The sequence below is a fragment of the Talpa europaea genome, assembly GCF_964194135.1.
Source record: "Talpa europaea genome assembly, chromosome: 10".
In the NCBI taxonomy this organism is placed as follows: Eukaryota; Metazoa; Chordata; class Mammalia; order Eulipotyphla; family Talpidae; genus Talpa; species Talpa europaea.
The window spans coordinates 50,974,492-50,990,188 of NC_140077.1; positions in this window are offsets into that span (position 1 = coordinate 50,974,492).

Genomic DNA, 15,697 nt, shown 5'->3' on the forward strand with positions numbered 1-15,697 from the left:
ATGGCCAGCCACTGCAGCACGAGCTCCATCCCTGGCCAGCCAGGGAGCAGCCCACATGGCGCAGCAGATTTCTCCTGTCTCACCCACTGCTCCCTCAGCAGTGTATTTCAGCAGATCTGCTTGTTCTGCTCCCCACTCTCTCTGGTGAATCCTCTTATGCCCCCACACATCTGGCTTACATCCCAGTTCTTGTATGCATGAATAAATAAATCTTTCAAAAAATTTAAAGAGAATATTCTCAGTTATAAAACACTGAAGATTCTAAGTCAATCAATTTCAGTCTCAGAGGTGAAATAAGAGGAATAGATCCTGCATCATCACAGAACCCCTAACTCCTCTGGCAACAAACCCTTTCCCCTTCAATCAAACAGTACACTTCAAACTGATGTTACTTCTCATATCTTGGATGGAGAAACCAAGTGACACTGGTCGAGGTATTCAGGGTATTTCCTTTTCTGGTCATAGTAATTATTCAAGGCTCAAATTAGAAGAAATAATACACAAATTTGCTATAACTCTTAAACTAAGGAAGATGTTCTTTTTGATAATATTTGAATTGGAAAAGATACAGGTTAGGGTTGGCAGAGCTAGTATTTCCAACATAAGAGAAAGTCTATCTGAGAATAAATCCAGAGTAGCGGAGAAACTCTGAAAGGGATACAGTACCGTTTGACATCATTTGGGTCCTTGTATCAAGCTGAGCCTAATGCTAAAATCTAGAAATAAATTTTATGTTAGGAGACCCAAAAAAAAACCCCTTTTCAGTAGGTTTAGCATGGGTCTCTGGTAAACCAAAGAATCCTAAAATGCCTTCTAATTAACAGATACTTTCTTCCTTTCTCTTTCTTATATTATTCCCAGCAAAAACATAGGGTATCATCCACATAGAATCCAGAACTCACACCCATAGACACATAATCACAAACTAACACATTCACTCTCCCTTCTCAAAAGCCCGTTAGTCCCATAATAGGCAGATCTAGGATTACCAAACCCTACCCCCATATTACTGCTCAAAGAACAAATTTTATTGGAAGAGAGTCTGGCAATGATTGCTTTAATCATTTGCTGCTTTAGTCAAAGATATTAAGACAAAGATTCACAAGGAAGATAAATACAAAGAAAAGAACACATAAGCATATCATAGTAAAACTACAAGAACCTAAGGAGAAGGAAAAAATCTTCAAAGAAAACAGAAGATGTACACTACCTTCAAAGAAGCCTGGTAAAGATTTACAGCTGGTTTTTCAACAGTGATAATGAAAACTAGAAGAAAATGGAGTGATATCTTCAAAATGATGCAACTATAAATGCACTAGGAAAATAGCTGTATCTCTACAAAATGTGACAGTTTTTAAATCTTTCTTAGCATAACATCAAAGAGGGAAGCCACAAAAGAAAGAAGAGGACTAGATCTGGCCATAAAAAGTATAAATTTATCAATTTTATATAAAAACAAATGCCATAATGATGTGAAGATGTTTTCAAACTGAGAAAAGTATAAGTATTATCCTTATTTTAGGATATATACAAAGTTATGTAAAACATAAGCTATAAAGCTATTTTACTTAATAGATAAAAAAGCTTTCCAAAATCAACAAGAATTGAAACACCCTAAGATTAAAATAAGCAAAGAATACATATGCAATTCACAAATACACAAATATTAACTAAATATGAAAACATTTTAACTTCATTAATAAAAATATAAATTCAACAAAACTGTTACAGAACTTTTTAGTTTTGAAAGTCAATATTTACGATACATCTGTTATTTTTCAAAAAAAATATGCTAATAATTAGGTCTGTCACACTTTTGCAGAACAATTTAGTACTATAATTTTGTGCATTCTTCAAGTGGACAATGGACAGTACATATAAAAAAAATGTTTTAAGACATGTCCTTTGGCCTATTATACTTTTCAGAAAGGATCCTTGGAAAGAATCCTTAGTCAATAATCAACAAGGTGAATAAGTTTATTTAACTATAAAGAAGTTTATTATAACACTGTTTCTGAGTATAAACTTAGAAAAAAGCTACATCTTAAATAGGAGAATCATTATAATAGTAAAATATACTCTAATAGTAAGACAGTTTTATTTTTAATAAAGAATACAAACAAGTAAGCACAGTATTATTCCATTTTATAGAAGATTTTTGTAGGACATCACATTTTATAGAACAGTACAACTTATAAATATAAATATGAGTCTGTCTTGTACAACACAAATGACACTAAAGAAAAAAATTTTGACCCTTTAAATCATCTCTCCACATTAGACTTAAAATTCCCAGAGACCAGTAGATATGTATATTCATTACTACATTTCCTCAAGAGTCTAAAATAGCATAGTTGAGATTACTTCTATTAAAAAATTAAAAGAATTAAAAATTCTCTTAGATATTAAACTTAAAAAAAGTCTAGAAACGACTGCAGAATTGAAGCTGCAAGACACTGCTAAGGGACAAAGTGGGGAGGGAGCCCATGGTATATAGTAAAGGGGTCTGGGTGCCTAGGGTGAGTGGGGTGTGCTGATGCACATCTGAGGAGGTATGAATCTATTCCTCTGAATCATATACAGTGCTGTAGTCCAATGTTGCTCAAAAAATAAATAAATGAACAGAAAAAAATGACATTTATATTTCTTTATTAAATAAAAAATGCATGACACTGTTTAAAAAAATTTCTCTTAGCTGCTAAATCTATATCTAGGGGCCCTTTCTAGTAAATTGTTTCTATTGCTATGCAACAAATATTTCACCCTTTCAGAAATGACACATATCAATTTCACTCACAATCCATTGGTTAGAACTAGTCACATGGTCTGGCCATTATGCCAAGGTAGAGAAAATATAGTCCTTGGTTGAACAGCAGCTTCCAGAAGCAAATTAACACCATGGGAGGAAATATGAATTTTGGGTATCCAGCTAATCATTCCTGTCATAGTTTTATAGGCAAAGACAAAGAAGATCCCATAAAGCAAAAACATAGAGCTCAGCAGTTATTCTAATCAGTTCTTCTGACTATTAGGTGGTACGTTCTCTTCAGTACTGATGTCTATAAATGTAATGACATACATTTAATTTGACCTTCAACTATCCATACATCTTCCTTCTTTTCACTCATTCATTTAACTTTCCTTTAGAAATCCTTTAAAAATCATGTTAGATTTGTTTTTACTGCCCACCTTCTCTTTCCACTTTACTCTTGTATCCACATTAACCACACTCCCTCTATTGTTGCATTTGTTTGCATTCAATTATAATGGAATGTATTTTACAAAGGTCTCTACCCCTAGCAGAACATGAGCACCTTGAAAGTGCTTTTACTCCCGAATGTGTCTGGCACACAAAATGTGATTAGTAAGTGTTTGGTGACTAAAGAATGATAATCTCCACATTCGAATTTATTCAACACTTTGACCTCTCTCATCAATTAAACTCATTTTCCTCTAGTAGTAGAGAAAACCAAAAACAGGAACCAGAGCACATTACAGATATAAAAATGTGAGCTTGTGACCCATATTTAACACACTTATCATTCATGTTCAGTAACAAACAGCAGCAGTTCCCCTTTTTTAAATGTTTATTTAATCCTACTATTCAGCAGCCTCAAGAGTCAGGGTGCCTGCATTAGCTCTGAGTTGATGCTTGGATGAGCCTTAAATCTTCATGTTTTTTGACACCGTGCTGAGACAAACTCTTTGATTCAGGAAAACTGCATACTCCATGGAATAAGACTGAAGCAATTAATCAAATATTTAATTATATTGTAACAGAACACAGTTATCAAGCTTTTAACTAACAATGGTAAAGAGTCCCCAGTGACCCCAGGCTGCAGAAGACACTAAGACACAAAAGACTGTTTAAATCTCAGCTCTAGTCTCAGTGGAAATGTGTGGACGAATATGGAATGGATCGGCACCAAAAAGCTGAGAATCTGACAGTCAAGCCTTTAAAAGAAGTTCCTCTCCTAGGAAAGTGCCCATTCTTATCACTGGTCGAGGCTGACCTGTATATATTTACCACTCACTTGCACACTCTTAAATGGAGCTCCTGAGTCCCTTCTCTCCTGCCTTTTTCTCTTTTTTCACCCCTGAAGTCAATAGTCAAAAATCAAAATAACATAGTGCTGATATTTTGAAACATAAAATCTTAAAAGGCATTATGTAACCAAAGAAACCATCCTATTCTGGATGAGTGTAAACAAATTTAGAACCCATAGGATGATTAAAAAATATATATTTTGCATTCTAATAATGTTTCTCTCATAAGGATATTCTTTGGTTTTTGCGTCCTTTTTAGTCTCTCAGCTTTAATTCTAGAGTCCAGGTTCAATCTGCTGCTACCTTCTGTCCAAAACAACAGAGGTAGTTTCCTGTCCTACCCTACTCCTCCTGGTAAAGTAATGTTGAACATGTACATTCTTAAGTAGAGTTCCCACAAAATAACTGAAATCTCCTCTCACTGATATTGACAGCAATCATGGTGTAATTTCAATATGGATATTTATGCTTAAAAACTCATACTCAAATTTTTTTATGAAAATGGGGAAAAAACCAAGATGATGAAAGGGAAAGAAAGTTCCATCCTGCCACAAGTTTGGCTACCCATCTTAATCTGGGATGGAGAACAATCTGTCTGTGCAACATAAGCCCCATCCTCATATATTGTTTACCTCACATATAGTTTACATCCACTTTTCCAGACCAAGAACTGTTCTGTTTCCCAGCAAAAGTATCAAGAGTTGTTTAAGAGTGACAGGGTTAAGGTTTAAAGTTAAGGCATAATTCTAGAGGCTTGAAAATTTCAAAACACCCTTGTAGTTAAGATATTTTTAAGGTTATTCTTCCTGAGTCAGGAAGGTACATTCAACAGATTCCTACCATGGGTATGACAGTATGCAAAGTACTATGATGGGTACAAAAATTTATATAAAACATCACTTTTTGCTCTTTAATGTAGGAGAATTAAAACATATAAACATGCTTAAAAACTTGTTGATGGGGCCTCCCCGGTGGTGTAAGGGGTTAAGTCATAGAACTATGAAGCTATCTTCAGCCACTATAGCACGAGTTCGATTCCTGGCCAGGGAGCTGATTCACATGGCACAACAGACCTCTCCTGTCTCGCCCGCTGCTCCTCTCAGCAGTGTATTTCAGTCAATCCACCTGTTCTGTTTCCCGCTCTGTCTCTGGTGAATCCTCTCATCCACTCCCCATACCTCTGGCCTGTACCCAGTTCTTGAATTCATAAATAAATCTTTAAAAAAAAAAAGCCTGTTGACAATTTCTCACTTCCTATAGAGACTAAAGTCTAAACTCCTCAGCACAGCATGCAAGAGTAGATTATTGTTGCAATTTTTAATCCTCCCTCATAAGAAGACTATCAATACATATATTTTGCCATATGATTTTACAGTACCATCAAATCAAATAAACAAAATTTACAACTCTATATTTAACTAGGTTGGGCAACTTGAATTGACCAATGGAATAGGTGGGTATAAGAGACAGTGTACTAATTCTAAACAAAGACTTTAAGAGAGATTATTTGCACCCTTAAGTTTTAGCCCTTACCATGAGAATAACAACCCATACAGTCACTCTTCCTTTAACCTGGGTGTGGAAATAGGAAGGTACATGAAGCTCAAATGTCTTGAGAAAAATCAAACCATGCTAAATCCAGCTGATCCCAGAGAAACCACAGACAACCTACAGCCTTCATGTAGCACAGCAATTAATACCTCTTGGATCAAGTCGAAAATTTTCACAATCTATTCCCAGCATATCTTACCAGTCTCACTTGTTACCCTATATCCTCCATAAACTATGTTTCATTCAAGTGAACTAGTCCTTAACTTTACTGTACCATTCCATCACAGTGGCTTTGCATAGGAAAATTGCCTGACCTAGAACAGACATGCTGTAGGGAAAAGAGCACAGAGTTTAGAGTCAGATAAACAAGGCTTTGACATCAAGATTATCATTAGAATAATTATGTGTCCTCTGAGACTCAAAAACTCTGTCTGTATGGATTTGAGAAGGTGAGAAGAATTTTAAAAAGCAAAAGCATGAATTTTAAAATTGTCTGCTAATCTTTATTTTTAATCAATAACTTTGAGTTTTATTCTCATCACCTATAAAATCCTAATCATGGTGTTGTTAGAATGATATAACCTCAAAGAATGGTTGGGAAATCAGTGGCCACAGTGTTTGATACTCAGTAAGTCATGATTATATTTTGGTGGGCTGGGTAAAATATACAATCCAAATGAATAATTGATGTAATAAAGTAGTTCAAAAATAGTTACCATATATACACAATGGAATACTACTCAGCTATAAAAAGATGAACCCTTGCCATATGTGACAACATGGAAGGAACTGAAGGGGACAATGCTAACTGAAAAAAGTCAGAAGGAGAAAGCCAAATATCAGATAGTTTATCTGTAAGGTGTGGAATATAGAGAAATAAAACAAAGGGTCACACAAAAGTAAACCAATAAAAAAAAAATCCTCAAAATCTGACTGTAGAATTTTAAGGCTGCCAAAGGGAGGAAGGCAGAGAGCAGAATGGGAGGGGGTACAAAAGACTATGATGGAGGACTATGGGTAACTTGATAAGTGGTTAGTGTGGTAATAGGCATCTGAAGAGATGTGATCCTATGCCTCTAAATTATATACAGTATTGTAAACCAATATAACTCAAGATACTAATAATAATTGTCAGATTAAAAGATATGAATAGAATAACAGGTATGAATTTTCTAAATTGTTTTGTAGAACATTAGTTTGCTAAAGATATTAAAGTGCATTTCCTGAGAAAAGTATTCTACAGTTAATTAAATAAATTTGGAATCCTTGCATAAATACCTCCCTTTGAAGATTCATAATGCACATTAGCATCTAAATGGGCTGAGAAGTCATATAATATACAACTCTTTTTCATTTAATTCAGTACTTCCTAAAATTATTTGACCATCCACTCTACCCCCCACTGGAATATGTATTTACATCCAACATTTTTCAGACCATGGCTTGTGTCTTAGTCCACTTGGGCTGCCATAACAAAATACCATACACTCAGTGGCTTAATCAATAGGAATTAATTTTCTCATAATTCTGGAAGACGGAACGTCTGAGATCAGGGTGCCAGCATGATCAATTACTGGAAAGAGTTCTCTTCCTAGCTTACAGATCGCCACTCTCTCATTATGTCCTCACATAGCAGCAGAGGAAGAGGGGAAGGCTGAGATTAAAAAGAAGAAGGGAATGGAAGTGGGGTCAGAGAGGGCAGAAGAGGAGAGAAAAAGATAGATAAAGTAAGGAAGTGGGGGAAAAGGAGGGAAATAAGGAGGGGGGATGTTTCTTTTTTTTTTAGGTTTTAATTTTTTTTATTTTAAGAAAATAAACAGCAATCATTTCTGCTGGGAAGAATTATGAATTATTCAAGATGTAATTGTATTGTGATAAATTAAGCTTGCATATGGTTTAAAGATAGCATATCTCTGAAAAGCTAAATAAGCTTACTGACTGCTCCATCTACAAGGCCCCCAATCCTATTGGACTAGAGTACCACCATTTTACCTCACTTAAGCTTAATTACCTCTTAAAAGCCCTATCTCCAAACATAGTCATACTGGAAGTTAGAGCTTCAATGTATGAATGAAGGTGGATGGTGGAGGTGGGCAGTAGTCATAATGCAGTCCATAACAATCTGGAAAGTGCAGGTTAAATATGGAGTATAACAGCTGTTTATCAGAGTGAATTCAGTCTGTGTTGGTGGAAACAGGGAATACTTTCCTGAGGAGGTAAAAATTAAATTATTCTGGGATCAAAGATGGATTTAACAAACCATTCGAATGATCGATAAAATGGTCCACTTTAAGCTGACACTCCTGACAAATTTCAAGACTGTGGGCAATTTGCTGGTCTAGGCAAAGCAGAGGCTGGAACCCCCAAACCTTAAAATCTGACATGTTCAACCACTTCTATGCCTATGCATCTCTTCCCCAATACTTCCTATATTGCCCTACTAAAAAGATTCAGGGAGAAAGATTTACTCCAAAATAATAAGGTAATTATTTGGAAAGCGACCAACTACAGAAAGAGGAGGCAATGAAATATGAATTTCATGAAAACCTTTTGAGCTCAAGTCACTCCTTGCCAAAACATCTCCCATTTAGACTTAAATCTGAGGAAAAGAATCACATAGATGAACTTAAAGAAGACAGATTACTCAGTCCTATGAATCAAACACCAAGACCTAAGGCAAGTGGAATTACTCTGTTAATTCCCTCTATGAATGGTTAATTGATTTCAGATTTTTTTATTTTGTCAAGTCACCAGATTTTTTTATAGTAAGAAGTTCTTTTTGCCTTTTTAAACTGCAGAATAATTTTTTTCTTATGAAGAATATGCAAACACTCCATGACATACACCTCAGAAACATCTCTGAGGACTCATTCCAAAGAAAATGAATGAGCACTTGCTTTTCATCATTTGTAACACCACAAATAGATGTGAATTAATTAAAATATATTCCAGCTATGAAATCCTTGTTTATTGTATTACTTTTTATTAGGTAATGTTGTATGCAACACTGTATGCTTCAAAGGTATAGGTTTGTACATTTTCAGATATGTTACCACACCACACCCATCATCAAGGCACCCACAGTTTTTTGATCATTTGTGTGTAGGTTCAGATTATAATACAAGTTAGCTTTATGTGCCATGAACATATACAGATCTGAAAATAAAAATGCTCACAAAAACTAGTAGGCTAAATGCAAATAAAAAAATGGCCATGTACGAATGATTGGGGGGGTGAGAATTGTGGCAAAGTAGGGAAGACATGTTTCTGAAGGGGTCCCCATCTCCAGAATTTTAACAAATCTTACCTTGCAGATTTGTAAACATAAAGCTGCCACATCTCCTGATTTTACAAGGAAAGCTGGGAATCTGAATTTTTATGTGAAATTTCCCAACTATTAAATGCTGGCAACTAACTAAACATTTCTAAATCCTCTCTATGCATACAAACAATACTTCCTATTCCCACATATACACATATGCATACCCACATACACTTGAAGGACAGGTCCAGGCTACTCAACACTGATTTTAAACTGTGGCATAGCAATAAATACTTACTGAACAAAGACATCAAAGCACTTCTAACACACTACTTTCTTCCCTCCAATTGAGGGAAAGAAATCCAGGTATTTTGAGACCCCAGCAGCTGGGATTGTCAGAATAGTACAACACTAGTTTTTTATCTGTGCTCCATAAAGAGAATTGACCAGTAAGATTTATAGAAGGGGCTGAGAGAACTTGCCATCAAATACTATTTCTTCTGTTATACAAATATTTCATAAAGAACCCTTGTCCAGATGTCATTATAGATGAAATAGGCGTGGATTTTCACTGCCCGATTCAATGTCAAATTGGAAACATTACTACTCTTTCCATACTCTTGATGAATATTACTTCAAGATGATGGCAATAAGTCATGCATAAAAAGTTATGCACATAATATAGTGTCATTAAGATTTAATTGCAGGGTGTGTTACATATAAATCCATGCCTTTCACAGCTAACCATAATTTTGGGGGTTTTGTTGTTGTTTTTTTTTAATCCAGAAAGATTTAACCTTGAGGGGGAAATAGAAATGTGCTGCTAAACTTTGGAGCACCCATTAAATTTGTTTTTTCTCTGCAAAACTGTCTCCTGTACTCCTTGGTCAATTGCTATCCCTTATGACTCTTAATCTAGAAAAGTAAACAAGTTTCCCAGGGATTGATGAAGTGCTTCTGTTCATTTCTTGAATAATTAATTTTTAGGGTATCATCTTTCCAGTCCCTCTTCACTAGGAATCTAAGAATCTCCTCCTCTCTTGCTAAATGTCTGACCCTCGAAATCCTCTATCTTCTCACTCCGACACACATCCATTTGGCAATAGGACTTGCCCCAGACTAAACTGAGATGATTGTTTATTGGGAATGGATCTAAGAAACAGCCTGAGCTCTTTGAAGAGGACATCTAAGATGCCCACCTTCCATCAGTCTAAGAAACAGAAGAGTAATAAAGAAGGGCAGAGGAGACTATGGAGATAGAAGGGAGTTCTGAGCAACAGTTTTCATGTTTCTAATTGTATCTGGTGACCTGTCAACAGTCCTGCCCTAGGGCTCCTTGAGAAACCTGTGTGCCCTTTTAATAAATATCTTCCTCTTCTTTTTTGTTTTGAGACAATTTAAAACTAGGATTAGGAGCTGATGAATTCAGTTTAAAACTATTATTAGAAGTTGTTTCATAAACCTTACCAATTTCAAACCAGGTTGACATATAATTTACAAACTATTGAGGCCCCTTTTCATTTCAAACATGGTTGATTGAAGAATCAAATGTGTGGTGTATCTTGAGAGACTTCATTCCAAATCTAGTCAAATTTTTGTGGAGAAAGTGAACAGAAATATGACATACTGAATACTTAACTGAAATAGGAATTTAGAGCAATATGCATACAAATGTAGAGATGCCACAACTCCTTGATTGTTTTTTCCAGAAAAGTAAGAGACTACAGCAACAAAGGCAGATAGAGTGTGGGCCTATCTTCAATTGGATCAGCAGATGTGAAACAAGAGTTTGGACATGACTCATTCCATTTAAGGCTATTGTTGCTACTGATTCAAAACTGGATATCAAAACCTTACTGTGGCTTACTCCATATAAAAGGGTCCATGCCTTGGTAGCTTTTTGTTGAACCCCACCCCCACCTCCACCATGGCTTTAGATTTTCACTTTTAATTTCACCCAGACTCTTAGCTTTATAATAACTTCAACTGTTCAATATTTAATGAACCAATTAATTAAATAGCATTTATTATGCTGTAAGACAGTGGTTCTCAGATTTTAGCATGCATCAGAATTACCAGGGGAGCTTGTTAAAAACTCCAGGCACCCACCAACCCAGAGATTCTGATTCAGTAAGTCTGAGGAGGGGAACCAGGATTTCATTTTTAACAGTCCTGCTGTATCTAATCTTGGTGATCAGATGACTATATTTTGGGATGCACTACTTTAGAGTTAGAGGATTATGAGACTGCATGCTTTGTAGGTGGTAAGGAAAGCTGGCAATAGAATACAAACCCCTGGTTCATTACAGTGTTTTGGAGCAAGTTATTAAGAGCTTTGGAACTCAAGTTTCCTCATCTCTAAAATAAGAAAAATAGGGCCTCCCAGGTGGCGCAGCATGTTGAGTGCAGCACTGTGAAGCTGTCCGCAGCCTCTGCAGCGCGGGTTCGATTCAGCAGTGCTTTTGGTCCATCTGTCTGCCTGTTCTGCTCCCCACTCTGTCTCTAGGGAATCCTCTCACCCTCCCACGCCTCTGGCCTATACCCCAGTTCTTATACAAATAAAAACAAATCTTTAAATAAATCAAGAAAGAGAGAGAGAGAGGAAGGAAGGAAGGAAGGAAGGAAGGAAGGAAGGAAGGAAGGAAGGAAGGAAGGAAGGAAGGAAGGAAGGAAGGAAGGAAGGAAGGAAGGAAGGAAGGAAGGAAGGAGGGAGGGAGGGAGGGAGGGAGGGAGGGAGGGAGGGAGGGAGGGAGGGAGGGAGGGAGGGAGGGAGGGAGGGAGGGAGGGAGGGAAGGAAGGAAGGAAGGAAGGAAGGAAGGAAGGAAGGAAGGAAGGAAGGAAGGAAGGAAGGAAGGAAGGAAGGAAGGAAGGAAATAATGCCTGAGTTGTGGTAAAGACTGTATCTCAATCTACTCTGCCTGGGGCTCTGCTAATTCCCGATGCCTCCTGTTCCATCCATCAGCAGTTCTAGAACAACCTGGGAAGAAGCTTAGGCTCTGTTAAAATCATGGAAAATTCCAGGAAAGCAAATATACAACCCAGTCCATCTGTGTACTTGGGAAGAAAAAGCACTAGTCATTGGTGAAATAGGTGTCATGGGTGAGATTTCCCCTCAGTAACTTCAGGGAGTTGAGTGACGGTACCAGTGAAGATAAAAGAGATGAGATAGCTAAAAAAATTTCCTTGGAGACAAAGGACACTTTTCCACCCAAACGTTTCTATACATGGGACCACTGACAACATGTATATAAAGATTTCACTATCCTATTTTTAGAAAAAAAATGGGTAGCTGCTGGCCACTGACCTTCATTGGCCCAGGGTGACCACCTTAAATCAAGAGCTTGCTATAACACAGCTGAGCTTAGCGATTTTAATGAGAAATCTGGTCCTGCTGGATTACTGTTCCTGGGCCACATCTTGTCAGCAATTCCTCAGGAAATTATTCAACCATCCCCAATTGCAAAGAAACAGATGGCGTACTGGAAAAAAAAATACTCTGAAGTGTATGTGCTAGTAAAAAGCAAATTTAAGGACACAAAGGCCAAGGATGACACAAATACTAAAAGTACTTTTTTCCCCCATAAAAATGGACTTGCAGATATTTTTGTTTTCCTCCCCTTTTAAACTGTGAACTACACTAGTCATCAGCTTGCATATGCAATGATTTGTTTGACTTTGCAGAGCCATTTAACAGAGAAAGCTTGTTTTAATAACACAGAATAATACTGATCAACTGCTCTCATGGAAGAACAAATTTTAAAATTTGTATTAATGCCCTGCTTTCTTTCCTCTAATATCCTTTAACCAAAACTCTAGGATCACACTCTATCATGCCAACTGCCCATGAAGAAATGCTGAATTATTATTAAAAATTATCATGGCACCTGAGAAAATATCAGTATAACCCTCATGAATATTAAATCTTTTCATAATGATCAGTGTTATTACCATGAATACTAAATGTTATGAATTCATTGCAAATTCATATTGCTTAGTGTGAAAACTGGGCCTGTAGCCAGAAAGTCGGAATTATACTTGGCAAATGCTTGAATCAATTTTAGTTATAAAAGCAGGAAAGGAAAATGAATAAAATTTTTGACCTTCCAGTCTCAGAGGTCAGGAAGTGTTAGGCATTTCGCAAAAGGAAGGCCTGTTGCAGTTCTCAAATATTTCATGTAAGTGTTTGAATCTTTTCAACATTCCCATTCTTGCTTAATTATACCCCACTTGAAGAAGAGTCAGAAAAGTATTAGGAATGATAGATTAGCACATTCAGTTATTACTCTGTGGCTGTACCTACATGGTATTAACATACTACAGTATATCATGGGAGTGATTCTGACCCAAAAAGAAATTTATGAAAAATAATCATTTTACGGCAGACTTATTACAAACTAAGCCAATTTTTACTCCTTACATTTCCCACTGAAGTACACACCAGCATGTTTCACTTCAATAACTGAAAGCCACATCTACATGAAAACAAATATAAGGGGTGCTTGTTATGGTTAACTGATCACAAACCTTTGGCCATGTGTTTTTATATCCACATGACATTCAGGCAAATAAAATGGAATGATTGATTCTCAAGACATTCCAGAAACAGAGTAACGGACGGAGGTTTAGGCAAATAGATCTTAATGAAAATCTGATGGGAAAGTTGATCTCTCCCAGGGGGAGGTTCCAACTGAAAAATTGTTGGGTGATTTATAATAAACTGAAAGACTGCATTTCACGAGCATCCCTTAACGGGGTCACTTACAGCTTTATTTACTGAGTAGGTCTCCCCATTCACGTCATATGATCAAAAATCATAGGAACCAGACTTCAGAGTTTGCATCAAAGCAAAAAAAACTCAAATCAAAATTCTCTCCTTGAAAAATATGTTTCAAATCCACAGATATTTAGTATCCTTCAGAGACTAAGAACATGTTCAACATAGATTTTAAGTACTGTAATTTTATCCCAACTAGTTTAAGCTGCATCTGAAATTTCTTTTAAAATATCTCTATGAATCAGAGAAAGATCTGATTGATGGACAGATTTAAGCATCTCATAATTTCGTAAAACATTTTCTCACAGTCCTCAGTAAGGTGATAGAGAATAAGGGACAGATGCTAATTTTGCCTCTGGGAATTTCTATGAAGTTATAGGATGGCATTGAAACTGCAAAACAGCAGGATTTAACTAAACAGAACATCAATCAGTAAAGAACAGTATGGTGTGCCTGGAATCCATTCAGAATGTCCTCGGGGCAGATTCCTAGATTTTTTTTTTAAGTCTCATAAGTAAAGTCTTACATTCTTCCAGTAAATTCTTAAGTTATATAATCTTGGCCAACCAAGTGACTCCTGAGAATTACTCGGCTAATAATCCACTGGTAAGAATTATTGGGCTCTTCAGAATAATTCCCTCTATTCTTCCTGAATTCACTTAGATTCCTTTAGTGTCCTATGAATCTCTTAGGTTTGAAGCATACTTTCTCAACAGTTGCAATGCCTCAGAGTCAGAGTCCCATATTAGAAACATGGATAAAAATTCTTCAATCATACCTAGAGAATCATGAATAACATTTCTAAATTTAAAAATGGCCCCTAGTTATTTATCAACATTAGCAAACTGTAAAATCTGAAAGCAATGCCATGGGAAGAGAAAATTTTCAATATTCCAATTTAAATGAATGATGTGATTTTATCATTTAATGAAGGATATGATTTTAATTCCTGGGCCTTCCATGTAAAGTGAAAGAGTAACTTTTCTTGGTCTCTGGTTATTTGTCTGTAAAATGGGGATAACTACACATCCTATAGGGTTATTATAAGAATTAAAGGAAAGATACTGAGAAAAATATCTAGCACAGTGGTTGACATTAAAGTTTAGCTTTATAAACATTTATTTTCCCAAGATAGGACTAGACTGTCTCCTCAGAAGTGTGATTTCTCTGTGTATCTCCAGATGCCTAGGTCAGAACCGGACTGTTGCAAAAAAAAAAAAAAAAAAAGCCTCTCTTAAATTATATAATCTTGGCCAACCAAGTGACTCCTGAGAATTACTCGGCAAATAACCCACTGGTATGAATTATTGGGCTCTTCAGAATAATTCCCTTTATTCTTTATCTGATACTTCAGATTGCAATGAACAGATACCCACTCAAGCTAGTTTCTAAGGGAAAGACAACAGAAGAAAACTGAAGGAAAGATCTGTTGATGACCTAGGAACTGAGAAGTTGTCAATGACCAAAACAATTATTTTGATTCTCTTACACTTTTCCTCTGAAGCCAATAAACCCTTTTTTCCTGCTTCCCTCTGTTTGCTCTCTTCCCTCACCTTCTTCCTTTTGAGAGCTAACTTTCTCTACCTATTAACCAGGCAGGGATATGGCTGCAAATACACCCTGTGCCAGCCATACCGCTGCATGATTTCTGCAGGAAATAGACTCCATCTTTGACAAGGGATTCATAAGACAAGAGAATATGGTTTATCTATAGAAGACTGTGTTTTTCTTTGTTCTGATAGGTTGTGTCAGGAGTGGGGGAAAAAAGAGTTACCATAATGTCTATGACACCTATGACACCTAAGTCTATGACACCCATCTCTCCAGCAAATGCTGTGACGGAGGATAGCTCTAAAAGAAGAAAGAATGACTAGGCTGGCACCTCAGAAGACATCTGCTGAACTTATCAATGAGATGTTACATTTGGCTTTCTGCTTCTTATTAATAAAGAACCTGGAGGGATTAGTGAAGCAGCAGTACATGTATTGGTCAATTGGCATGTCATATCTCAAAAACTAGTATCACCCGCAACCTAGAAATTCTGGCCCTGAACAAGTATGGGA